The following is a 13,205-nucleotide window of genomic DNA, read 5'->3' on the forward strand; positions in this document are numbered from 1 at the left end:
AATAGGTGAGAGAAATCGTGTGAGGGGAAAATGGGCTACTTGTCTGTATACTGATGGGATGGGAAGAGGATGTGAGGGCATGCGAGCGCTGTACCTTTCCTATACTCCCCAACTTGACTTAGGCATTGTTGTGGAGGGGAAGGTCCCCCTTCTCCACCTCTGGAGGGCTGAACTAATAATATTGACACAGATTAATGGGAGAAGTAGAAACAAAATTTAATTCATGCATGTGGAGGTCCTGCAAGAATAGGACCCAAGAGGTGTCCAAAGCAGTCAGCTGTTATACTTTTTAGAGACAGATACAGTAAATCTGTGAGGTGTACACAGAACAAAGCTTAGATTTTACGTGCTTAATTAGTGAAGAATCTAAGGAGAGATTAGGCCTAAAGTGGTAAATTTAAAGAAGGAATAAGGTGTTTCCAGAGGCATCTTGGCTGTGAATCCCCATATCTGAGGATAAAGGGGAGTCCTCCTGCCTCTGGATGTGGGGAGGACACCTTTCACAGGGGAGGATGATTTCCTGGTTTTCAGGGAGACACAGGAGGTTCAGGATTTCCTATTTCCTGCCAATCCAAGAGACATAAGAGGCGCAGGTTTGATCCCTGGGTGGGGAAGATCCCCTGGAGGAGGGTATGGCAACCCCCTCCGGTATTCTTGCTTGAAGAATCCCATAGACAGAGGAGCCTGGTAGACTACAGTCATAGGTTTGCATTGGAGTCAGACATGACTGAAGTGACTTAGCACACATGAGCTGGAAAAGACGGAAAATACGCGGAGGCGTTGCCTCTAAAGGCCGTTTTGGGGAGGTCCTCATCGACACCCATGTATTCAGGCCTGGCTGCAGCAATGAGAAAGCAGCTGTTGAGAAGCCCGAGGAGCAGAAGCCAGAGCCTCTGCCCATCTTCACTCAGAAGTGGTGACTGAGGCTTATGTAGAAGGGGAACAAAAAAAAAGACTTAAATTTTGGCAAACAAAGGGAAATGACCCTCCTGTTTTTAACTCAGCTACCTGCTATTCTGCAAAAGACAATTTCTAGAACAGTTTTGAGTGGGTTATTTTTCCTCCAGGTCCACAAACTCTGAAGCTAGTGTCTAGCTTACTAAAAGAAAAAAAACAGAAGTGTACATAATATTTAAGATCCTGAGTATTTCATAGGAAAGATGAATGCTGCTGTAAAGTGCTTTTAAGTCTTTTTTTTTTAATCTTCTAGTAAATAAAATTATAGGAATTTCAGGGGGCAGAGATGGGATTTGTTGTATGATAAATGTATATATGAGTAGTTCTAGTCTTTCTATATTGAGAAACAGTGATTGGGGCATTTTTAAAGATAGCTGGCTATACTTGTTTTCCTTCATTATAATAAATTTGTCATAACTCAGTAAATATGGACTTGCCCTAGAGGTAGTTGTTAATAACTTTGAAATAGTAAGGTCTTGCCAAGACTCTGATGATCCAAACTCATACTCCTGAATATTAAGCACAGATTAAGCTTCTGGTGTGAACCTCTTGAAGAAGCAGTTTCTAAATATACAGAGATAACTTGACTATATATGTTTCATCCTGTGTCACCTCCCTCCTTATTGATATTTGATGAAGATTTTAATTTATATGAAACTTCTAAAGCAGAATCAAAGTTCCTCCTGGGAAATGTCAACTCTTAGGATAACCAATCCTATGTGAATAGTACCAAAGCATAACCATTTGGTAGAGAACACACTATTTGAAAAGTTAAGTTTCCTGAAAAATAAAATGTGCAAGTCTTCAAAAGGGCATACACACACAAAAGCAAAGGTTAATGCTCCTTGGAGCACATTTCTTAAAGTGCTTGCAAATGTGTAAATAATTTATGTTACATGACTAGTGACTTCATTGAAGATCTACATAATTTAGTTTTATCTCTGGATTACCTCAGTTGACCTTTGTGAAGGTTTTATCTGTGTAGAATGGTTGTTTGACTTGTTTTAACCTATTAGGATTTTAAAAAAATATTCTATATTAATGTAAAATTCTAAAAAAAACCTTGTTCTAGGGAGCTGAATAGTTCAGTGTATCATTTGCAAAGGGATTGCTGAGACCATATAGCAATATTCCCCCCCCCCCAATTTAAGTCAAATTTAGCAAAACCAGACCCCCCTCTGTCTCTGCCTTGGAAATGCACTGGGGCCCCTTAAGATTCTAAGTCTTAAGTAAAGATTTTTTAGAGTAATTAATTAAAAACAGTGAGATCTAGGGACTTTCCTGGTGGTTCAGTGGTTAAGACACCATGCTTCTACTGCAGGGTGCACAGGTTTGGTCCCTGGTCAGGGAATTAAGATCCTCTTTGCTGTGCAGTTTTTCTCAAGGGCTATAGATAATACTGTGAGCCATATCCTCTAAACTGTCTTAGAGATACTGAAACCCCTCGGGGGGGGAGAAGTTAACTGCATGATGAACAGACTGTGGCCATGACACAAGCTGTCAAAGCTGCCACGATTCCAAGAACTGGCCTCAAGAAATGAAAACAAACCAACCCTGGAACTGAACAGTAACTGAGCTTAAAACAATCAAGATCATGCTGGTCAGGCCACCTATGACCAATTTCAAGAGGACTGTCAGAGCTGACTCTGCTATTTCTGCATGTAGCTCCCTCCCTCTGTCTGTAAAAGCCCTTGCCTCCTGATTGTCACCGGGTTGAGAGGAGAGTCAGCGTTTGGACAGGCGTCTGCCCTCCCAACACCACCCCTGCTTGCTGGCATACAAAATAAAGCAAACTTTTCTATCAACCTGGCCTCTTTATTGGCTTTTGAGCAAGGAGCAGCCAGACCCCACTTTCAGTTACATTAGGGGTATTCAAGAATATTGTTCTTGAGTTTCCGCAAACGATCTATTTATTATCAATGAATTAATTATTTGATACAAAAGTAGAAATGAATGAATGAAAGGAACCCGAATACAAGCCAATGGTGAAGACTGATGGTGTAGCAGTCATGGATGAGGAAGTACATGCCTCCAAGTTGGAGCATAACAGCAACCAGAAAGACATTATGGAGTAGTCAGGACAGAAGCAATGCACTTCGGGTGTCACTGTCTCCCATCACATCGAGATGGAACCGCCTAGTTGAAAGAAAACAAGCTCAGAGCTTCCACTGATTTTACACTGTGGTGAGTTGTATAATTATTTCATTATATATCACAATGTAATAATAGTAGAAATAAAGTGCGTGATAAATATAATGTATTTGAATCATCCTGAAACCATCCCATCCTCCCAACCCCCATCACCTCTGTTGCAAAAAAATTGTCTTCCACAAAACTTGTCCCTGATGCCAAAACAGTTGGGGACCACTGATATACATGATATATTTATTAATTCATCTATGTTATATATTACATCATTGTTTCTGCAGGTTGGAAGTCTTGGCATAGAGTGGCTGGTTTTCTGCTTCAGTTCAGTTGCTCAGTCATGTCCAACTCTTTGCAACCCCATGGACTGAAGCACACCAGGCTTCCCTGTCCATCACCAACTCCCGGAGTTTACCCAAACTCATGTCCATTGAGTCGGTGATGCCCTCCAACCAGCTCATCCTCTGTTGTCCCCTTCTCCTCCTGTGTCAATCTTTCCCAGCATCAGGGTCTTTTCCAATGAGTCAATTCTTCACATCAGGTGGCCACAATATTGTAGCTTCAGCTTCAGCATCAGTCCTTCCAATGAATATTCAGGACTGATTTTCTTTGGGATTGACTGGTTTGATCTTGCAGTCCAAGGGACTCACAAGAGTCTTCTCCAGCACCAGAGTTCAAAAGCATCAATTCTTCAGCACTCAGCTTTTTTTATAGTCCAACTCTTACATCCATACATGACTACTGGAAAAACCATAGCTCTGACTAGACGGACCTTTGTTGGCAAAGTAACGTCTCTGCTTTTTAATATGCTGTCTAGGTTGGTCATAGCTTTTCTTCCAAGGAGCAAGTGTCTTTTAATTTCATGGCTGTTGTCACCATCCATAGTGGTTTTGGAGCCCCCAAATATAAGGTCTCTTACTCTTTCCATTGTTTCCCCATCTGTTTGGTTTTCTGCTTAGGGTCTCACTGGATTGAGATCAAGGTGTCTTCAGGGCTACCATCCTCATCTGGATGGAGTCTGGGGTGGTCTTCCAAGCTCCCTGCTTGTTGGCAAAATTCATTTTTGAGGTCCCTACCCTTGCTGGCTGTCAGCTGAGGGCTCTGAGCTCTGGGAGGCTTCCTACTTTTCCTTGCCAGGTGACTTCTCCATCTTCAAGCCAGAAAAACATGACAAATCCTTGTGTTTCAAATTTGCAACCAACGAGACTTTAAACTTTCTGAGTTTAAAAAGCTTGTGTGATTAAGTCAGGCCACAGACATAACCTCCCAGTCTTAAGGTCAGCTGTGCCATTTAGCATAACCTAATCATGGGCACGGGGGGCTTCCCTGGTGGCTCAGATGGTAAAGAATCTGCTTGCAATATGGGAGATCTGGGTTTGATCCCTGGGTCAAGAAGATCCCCTGGAGGAAGAAATTGCAACCCACTCCAGTATTCTTTCCTGGGAAATTCTATGGACAGAGGAACCTGGTTGGCTACAGTCCATGGGGTCACAAAAAGAGTCAGATATCACTTAGAGACTAAACAACAACCACAATCATGGGCACAAAACCCGTCACGTTGGTAGTCCTGGACAGCATCCAGGGCATGGGACTCAGAATAATCTGTTTCCCTAGTTGAAATTATTTCTACAGAGATGTTGTGTTGTCAAGATTGAGTTTTTCCTTTTGTGAAGATGAAAATTATACATATTACAAAAAAATAATCCATACCTAAAGAGTGAGTCAGTGAGATGTAGAAAGCAAGGATTAATGGTGATTAGGTGATTGATTATCTTAAGAGTTTGGCTGGTGCTCGCTTCAGCAGCACATATACTAAAATTGAAACGATACAGAGAAGATTAGCATGGCCCCTGCACAAGGGTGACATGCAAATTTGTGAGGCATTCCATATTAAAAAAAAAAAAAAGAGAGTTTGGCTGGATTGTCTACTGACCCTTGGAGCAGTGATGAATTTGGGCTTTGGCTGGTAACAGAAAGAAGCTTGGGGAGCCCCAGAATGGTCCCAGTGCCCTTGAGTACCATTCACTGCTAACTCTTAAGTGATGAAGCTGGCACTTGATCTCTGGTCAGCCTGGTGCTCAAATCCATGCTGTGCCTACTCCAGTCACAGGAGTGTGAGGTCATTTGGCAGGAGACTGGAACAAAGAATGACGGGAAAATGTTGCGTCTGCTTTATCCAAAGTTGAACCTGTCTGTATCTTAGGTTGTTGAACATTTCATTCCTGAACCTTAGAAGAAAAATCTGGCCACCAGAGTGCACTGTGGACCAGGCTACTAGTTGCTGAAGCCAAGGCAACTTTTTCGTTTCCTCCGGATTCTGCATTTCAAATCAGGCCTGGTCTCCCATTCTGCTATACTTACTTTGGGATCACACCACAAAGGCAGGTAAAGGGTTGAATCAATGGTATTTTACACTTATTTTTTTTTTTTTTTAATTTTTATTTTTCAGTGGGTTTTGTCATACATTGATATGAATCAGCCATAGAGTTACACGAATTCCCCATCCCGGTCTCCCATCCCACCTCCCTCTCCACCCGATTCCTCTGGATCTTCCCAGCCCAACAGGCCCGAGCACTTGACTCATGCCTCCCACCTGGGCTGGTGGTCTGTTTCACCACAGATAATATACATGCTGTTCTTTCGAAACATCCCACCCTCCCCTTCTCCCACAGAGTTCAAAAGTCTGTTCTGTACTTCTGCGTCTCTTCTTCTGCCCTGCATATAGGGCCATCGTTACCATTTTTCTAAATTCCGTATATATCTGTTAGTATACTGTAATGTTCTTTATCTTTCTGGCTCACCTCACTCTGTATAATGGGCTCCAGTTTCATCCATCTCATTAGAACTGATTCAAATGAATTCTTTTTAACGGCTGAGTAATATTCCATGGTGTATATGTACCACAGCTTCCTTATCCATTCATCTGCTGATGGGCATCTAGGTTGCTTCCATGTCCTGGCTATTATAAACAGTGCTGCGATGAACATTGGGGTGCACGTGTCTCTTTCAGATCTGGATTCCTCAGTGTGTATGCCCAGAAGTGGTATTGCTGGGTCATATGGCAGTTCCTATTCTACCCAAAGCAATCTATAGATTCAATGCAATCCCTATCAAGCTACCAACGGTATTTTTCACAGAACTAGAACAAATAATTTCACAATTTGTATGGAAATACAAAAAACCTCGAATAGCCAAAGTAATCTTGAGAAAGAAGAATGGAACTGGAGGAATCAACCTGCCTGACTTCAGACTCTACTACAAAGCCACAGTCATCAAGACAGTATGGTACTGGCACAAAGACAGAAATATAGATCAATGGAACAGAATAGAAAGCCCAGAGATAAATCCACGAACCTATGGACACCTTATCTTTGACAAAGGAGGCAAGGATATACAATGGAAAAAAGACAATCTCTTTAACAAGTGGTGCTGGGAAAACTGGTCAACCACTTGTAAAAGAATGAAACTAGAACACTTTCTAACACCATACACAAAAATAAACTCAAAATGGATTAAAGATCTAAATGTAAGACCAGAAACTATAAAACTCCTAGAGGAGAACATAGGCAAAACACTCTCTGACATAAATCACAGCAAGATCTTCTATGACCCACCTCCCAGAATATTGGAAATAAAAGCAAAAATAAACAAATGGGACCTAATGAAACTTAAAAGCTTTTGCACAACAAAGGAAACTATAAGTAAGGTGAAAAGACAGCCCTCAGATTGGGAGAAAATAATAGCAAATGAAGAAACAGACAAAGGATTAATCTCAAAAATATACAAGCAACTCCTGAAGCTCAATTCCAGAAAAATAAATGACCCAATCAAAAAATGGGCCAAAGAACTAAACAGACATTTCTCCAAAGAAGACATACAGATGGCTAACAAACACATGAAAAGATGCTCAACATCACTCATTATCAGAGAAATGCAAATCAAAACCACAATGAGGTACCATTACACGCCAGTCAGGATGGCTGCTATCCAAAAGTCTACAAGCAATAAATGCTGGAGAGGGTGTGGAGAAAAGGGAACCCTCTTACACTGTTGGTGGGAATGCAAACTAGTACACTTATTTTTGAAAAGGAGGAATCTTTTCCTTCATCTTTTCTCCATGAGATGGTGTAAAAAAAAAAAAAAATAAGTATGTAACATGGATGAAAACACAGGCTCTAGAATCAGACTCACCCTGAGCTCTAGTTCCAATCAATCATTTATTAGTTGTGTGAGTTTTGGTGGCTACTTAATGTCTCCAATTTCAATCCTCTCATTTCTTCACTGGGAAAAAATAACCACCTCTTAGAGTTGTAAAAACTAAAATAGGGTGGAGAGGGAGGTGGGATGGGAGACCGGGATGGGGAATTCGTGTAACTCTATGGCTGATTCATATCAATGTATGACAAAACCCACTGAAAAATAAAAAATAAATAAATAAATAAATAAAAAGAAAAAAAAATAATAAAAAAACCCTAAAATAATGTATACAATGCATCCAGTATAGTTTTCATTCAGATAGTAAATGCTCAATAAATGGCAGTAGTTATTACTACTATTTAAAGAGACTCTGGATCAACTTATTTTTATGTTTTCTGACACAGCAATTCCATTTCAACAATTCAAGCTGTCACTTACTCCACAACATTGCCCTCAAGAATTGAGCCCTTTTCATCTTGGTATTCTTCTACCACAAAGCTCAGTGCCTAGGCACAAGTGTTCCTGTAATTTGTTGAATTAAGTGATGTCAATAGAGTAAGAAACTATCTTTTAAGACAAGTTTGAGAAAATGGGCTTTACTACTTGGAAAATGGCTGAACTTACAGAGCAATTACTTTTAAGGTTAGCAGAGGAAGTAAAATAAAGAGACAAAGAGATTTCAAAATGTTCCTGTGTATCTTGAATAATACAATCATTTATTCACACCTACTTTGTGCCTGCCTGAGAGCCAGATCTCCCTAGCCATGATCCAGTGTGATGAATAGGTTAGCTTTGGAGCACATGGAGAGGGAAGAATGGATTCTGCTTGTGGTGGGGGTGGGAAGCTGGAATACATGTACTGCTGAAAATCAAATCTGGTTCTGAAAGGAGTCCTAGCAATATCTGAAGGTAGAGTTAAGGCATTCTCCTCTCTGAAGGATCTATTTGTGTTCTCTCGTTTACAAGGAGGATGGGGGATCTGTTGGAGGTTGTAGGTTAGACCCATTCAGGCTTATCTGATGGATTTGGAAGAGATGTGCTACATACAAAGCCAATTTGAAGGGAGGGATTTCAGAGGTCTCAGAAAGACTTCTTAGAGTCAAAAGCCTTGGGGTAAACTCCTGGCTACAATGAGTCTAGCTCCTCCCAGAAGCCATCACTTTGAGATCCATCTTGGCCAAGCGGTGTGTGTACCCCAGGGGAGGGTCCCAGGGTAAGTCAGATGTGGAAAAAGAAACCAGATAAATGGCTTGGAAGGAAGACGAAGACCCAGAAGAACTGATGTATATAAATGACTTAACTGCCTCTTTACGTGTTCCTCCTTACCAGAGGGGACGCCCACACCCTTTCTCTCTGGGTGTGCATCTCTGCCTTGCTTCTATCTCAGCTAAACAAACCATTTCTCTATGTGCTCTCCCACTTGTTGTGCTATGTCTGTAATAATAAACTTTGTATCTGCATTTACAGTTTTCTGCCTCCGTGATAAATGCATTTTTTCACTGGGGACAAGGATCCAGGGAAACTAAGCTTCTAACCTCTAACCTTTGCTGGTTTGGTAGTTAGGATTCCTGGTTTTCATCCAGGCTACCCAGGTTCAGTTCCTGGGCAGGGAATTAAGATCTCATTTCATGCCACCATTCACCGCTGCCTTGCTGAAATCACCACCATTTGAATAGGATTTTTCTCTCTTGAGGCTATACAAACTGGCTACTAGCCTGGGAAAGGGTTCCACTCTCTTTTGAGCTGGTCTGCTGTTTTAGCAGCCTCTCCAACTCTAATAAGCTTTATTCTGCCTCATGTCTGGAAATTCTTTTCCAACCCACATGCATACCGTGACAACATCAGCAAAGCCCAAGCATGCTCCTTCTTCCCCCCTAGCAACTGCCACCCCATCACTGCCAACTGTGGTGTGTTTGGAATCTGTTGTGTGTTGGTAGCCATTGGAAGTTGGAGGCCTGTTCCCACATCTTCGAATTTTCCCATTACTTCTTTAAAAAAAAATTTTTTTTGGAGGATAATTGCTTTACCATATTGTGTTGGTTTTGAAGAAGGAATTCATAGGGCCAGGACTCCATCTCAGGCCTGTCTGTGCTCATCATGCTCGGCTGCCTCTCCAGTGGACTCTGAACTCTCTGCTTAATGCCTGTGGGAACGACAATGGAAGGATAAGACACGGGAATCTTGAAGATCACATCCAGGTTACTCATTGCCTAAGAGGAAACATACCATAATCACCCCTGTCTCTGGACAGGTCATAAACTTTTTCCGTATCTATCAGGATGTAATCACAGGCTTATCGATTATTAACTGGTTGGAACGTGACCACAAGCTTATTGATTATTAACTGTTTGAAATGTAACTGCGGGCTTATTGATTATTGACTGTTTGAACACATAACACGTGAATGATGGGGTTATTGTATTGTATTTACCCTACCTTTGTTTATGTAAGTCTCAAGGGAATTGGGGTGGTGGGTTTGGACATGTACACATGGGGTATAAAAGATTTTCACAAATGCTGGCCGGGGTCCTTGGCTAAGAGGAGACTCTGCCTTGGGCCCGCCGGTGTAATAAACTGCACTCCACTATCTGTATTGTCCTTCTGAGTGAGTTTGTTTCCTGGAAAGCGTGGATAACAGTTTCTGCCATAAATCAACATGAATCAGCCACAGGTATACATATAGCCCCTCCCTCTTGAACCTCCGTTCCCTTTCCCACCCCATTCCACCCTTCCATGACTTGAGAATCTAGTGGCTTTGGATACTGTGGCTAATCTTTTAAAGCTATTGTGCTTCCTGTTCTCCTCACTGCCTCTTCCTTGTCTATTCTTTTTCAATGAGGATATACTTGAAAACTGTCAGAGTGGAAACCACATGGAGAAGAATCACAGTCAGGTGTAGGAGCTCTATCATTAACTTGACTGAGTGAGCTCAGGCAAGCCATTTATCCACTTTGGGTCTTGGTTTCTCAGTCATTTAGACTGGGGCAAGACCTCTTGCCTTTCCCATCCTACACAGATATTCTGGATGCAGGGGCCTCTCAGATGGGAAATGCTTTAACTTGGCCAACTTTCTGTATTGATATGAGGGTCGATTCTGGATGCTTATTCATTGTCATTAGATACCAGCTGATAACATCCTGGTTGACTTTTTTTTTTTTTTTTTTAAGCAGAGAAAGTTTTATTGCAAGGCCCTGCAAGGAGACGGGTGGCTCATATCCTAAAAAGTCCTGAACTTTCAGCAAAGCATTTTTAAAAGTTTGGTGATGGGGCGAGTGTTGCAGAGTAGTGATCAGATCACACGAAATTCTCTGATTAGCTGAAGATGAGGGAATAGGGTGGTGTCACAGGAGTTAACTTTATTAGTCCTTAGGCTCCGGGGCCTGGGGCCATATGCTCAAAAAGTAGTTAACATCTTCCATTTGGTGGGGAGTTTTCACATCTGCAAAACAATTTGGGAGATTTGAGTCAAATAATTCAGGGAAGAGCTAAAACAGGATCCTGGTTGATTTTTGAGTCTATACCCTACCACTTTCCAGAAAAAACTGTGGCATCTCCCAGAATGCCTACAAAATAATTGATCATTATATTTTCTATAAAATAGAGAAATATACTAGAGTATAAGATCATGACCATGGGGTGTGGTAAATCATAGATACATGGGTCATGGGCTCATTCGCTTCCCCTGATCCCTGGGAAGGAGTCTATTTCCTTTTGAGCATTTCCTTTTGTCTCCTAATTGCAACTTCTTGGGCCATGGGCCCCATTAACACTTCTTCATAGCAACTCTGTTATTTGTCATTGGTTTTAGCCAGTCTCACCATCACTGTCTCACAGGGGTAGTAAGAAATAGGAGGGACCTTATTTGTCCCTCTGTTCAAGTACCTGGAGAGCATCTCTTAGTGACTGTAGCTGGACGTGTGACATTTAATTAGTGGAGAACACTGAGTCAGGGGAGAGGCTGGCTGTGCCTTCCAGAGGGTGAGAAGAGGCTGGGGAAGAAGTGAAATGCTCAGGGGGGGCAATTTTGTCTAGGTTTCCTCCCAGATCCAGATTGGGTGTACACATCACTGCAGGTGGAGATTGCAGAAGCTTCAGGGATTTTCCATCATGATGGGAACCATAAATGAGTCCCCCACGGACACCTTGTTTCTTCTATTCTACCCTTGCTTTATCTGGGGAAGCAAATGATGGCCCATCGGGAGGTGAGATCCTCACCCAGTGAAGTCTGGCCTCCTGCTGGCCAGGAGGCTGGTGCTTGGAGATTACCCCCTCCTCCTTGGAGCCTAGTGGCCTAGGCTAGTGGCTGGTGCTTGGAGATTACCCCCTCCTCCTTGGAGCAGTTCTCTCAGAGTTAGTTGAGGTGCTGTCTCCAGGGCTTGAAGCCCTAAAAATTCCAACCGAGTAAAACATAACCCTTTCAACTTTTAGGTTGTGACTGTTTTTTTAAGTCACCATTAGTAATCCTGAAGCTCTCAGGGAAGAATGAGATGCAGATTCTAGTTGGGTCTCCATCACTCAAGCAGGGGGACCCAGCCATTCTGTGAATTGACTGAGAGAGTGGGTGGCTAGGAACTTGGGAAATACACGCTCACGTTCTCATTCAAGTGGTTCTTTGGGGCAGGACAGATGGGCACAAATCTATGCACTAGCAGAGCATATAGAGGGTGTAGTATAAACACCTCCTGCCCCTAGCTCACAGCCACAGTCAAGTGATCTGAGTAGGTAAATTTGGTGTGGTTTTTTCCTTTGCATCAGGCACTGTTTTAAGCATGCTAATCCTTGCAGTGATACAATGAAAGGGGATGTATTATTGTCCCCTGAATCAGTCAGGGTTATCCAGAGAAACTAAGCCAGATGAGATCTCTGCCTCTCTGTCTCTATCTCTACAGATCTATTATCTATCTATCATGTATCTATCTCAAGTAACTGGCTTACACAGCTGTGAGCACCGGGCAATCTGAAGTCTGTAGGGCAGATCAACAGGCTTGGGCAGGAGCCTATGTTGCTAGAGGCAGAATTTCTTCCTCTGAGAAACCTCAGTTTTGGTTCATAAAGTTGTTCACCTTATTGGATGGGATGGACCATAAAGAAGGCTGGGTGCTGAAGAATCGATGCTTTTGAAGTGTGGTGTTGGAGAAGACTCTTGAGAGTCCCTTGGACTGCAAGGAGATCAAACCAGTCAATCCTAAAAGAAATCAATCCTGAATATTCATTGGAAGGACTGATGCTGAAGCGGAAGCTCCATTACTTTGGCCACCTGATTGAAGAGCCGACTCATTAGAAAAGATCCCAATGCTGGGAAAGATTGAGGACAGGAGGAGAAGGGGATGACAGAGCATGAGCTGGTTGGATGACATCACCAACTCAATGGACATAAGGTTGACCAAGCTTTGGGAGATGGTGAAGGACAGGGAAGCCTGGCGTGTGGCAGTCCATGGGGTTGCAAAGATATGGACACGACTGAGCAACTGAACAACACCACTCACAATATTGAGAGTAATTGCCCTCATTTAAAGTTAATGGGTTGTAGCTGTTAAACATATCTACACAATATTTTCACAGCAACACCTAGATTAGAGTTTGATTAAATAGCCGAGCGATTTCCCTAGTGGTGCAGTGGCTGAGGCTCTGCCTTACTTCCAATATAGGGGGCCTGGGTTCTAACCCTGGCCATGGAGCTGGATTCCCACATGTACAAGTTAAGAGTTTGCATGCTGTGGAGAAGGAAATGGCAACCCATTCCAGTATTCTTGCCTGGAAGAGTCCATGGACAGAGGAGCCTGAAGGGCTGCAGTCCATGGGGTTACATGACTGAGCATGTGTGCTCAGTGGAGGGAGAAGGGTTGGTAGCAATAAAGTGGTAGAACTAAAAAAAATATATATATATATATAGAGTTTGCATTCTG

General features: G+C 42.4%; 1 non-coding gene across 1 annotated transcript; it reads left to right on the forward strand.

The window, feature by feature from the left end:
- The first annotated feature begins 4,890 nt into the window (after nt 1–4,890).
- On the forward strand, nt 4,891–4,997 carry LOC136171245 (U6 spliceosomal RNA). The gene has a single exon (XR_010663796.1). It is a non-coding gene; the product is annotated as a U6 spliceosomal RNA (small nuclear RNA).
- Nucleotides 4,998–13,205: the final 8,208 nt, after the last annotated feature.

The sequence above is a fragment of the Muntiacus reevesi genome, chromosome 6 (assembly GCF_963930625.1).
Source record: "Muntiacus reevesi chromosome 6, mMunRee1.1, whole genome shotgun sequence".
Lineage (NCBI taxonomy): Eukaryota > Metazoa > Chordata > Mammalia > Artiodactyla > Cervidae > Muntiacus > Muntiacus reevesi.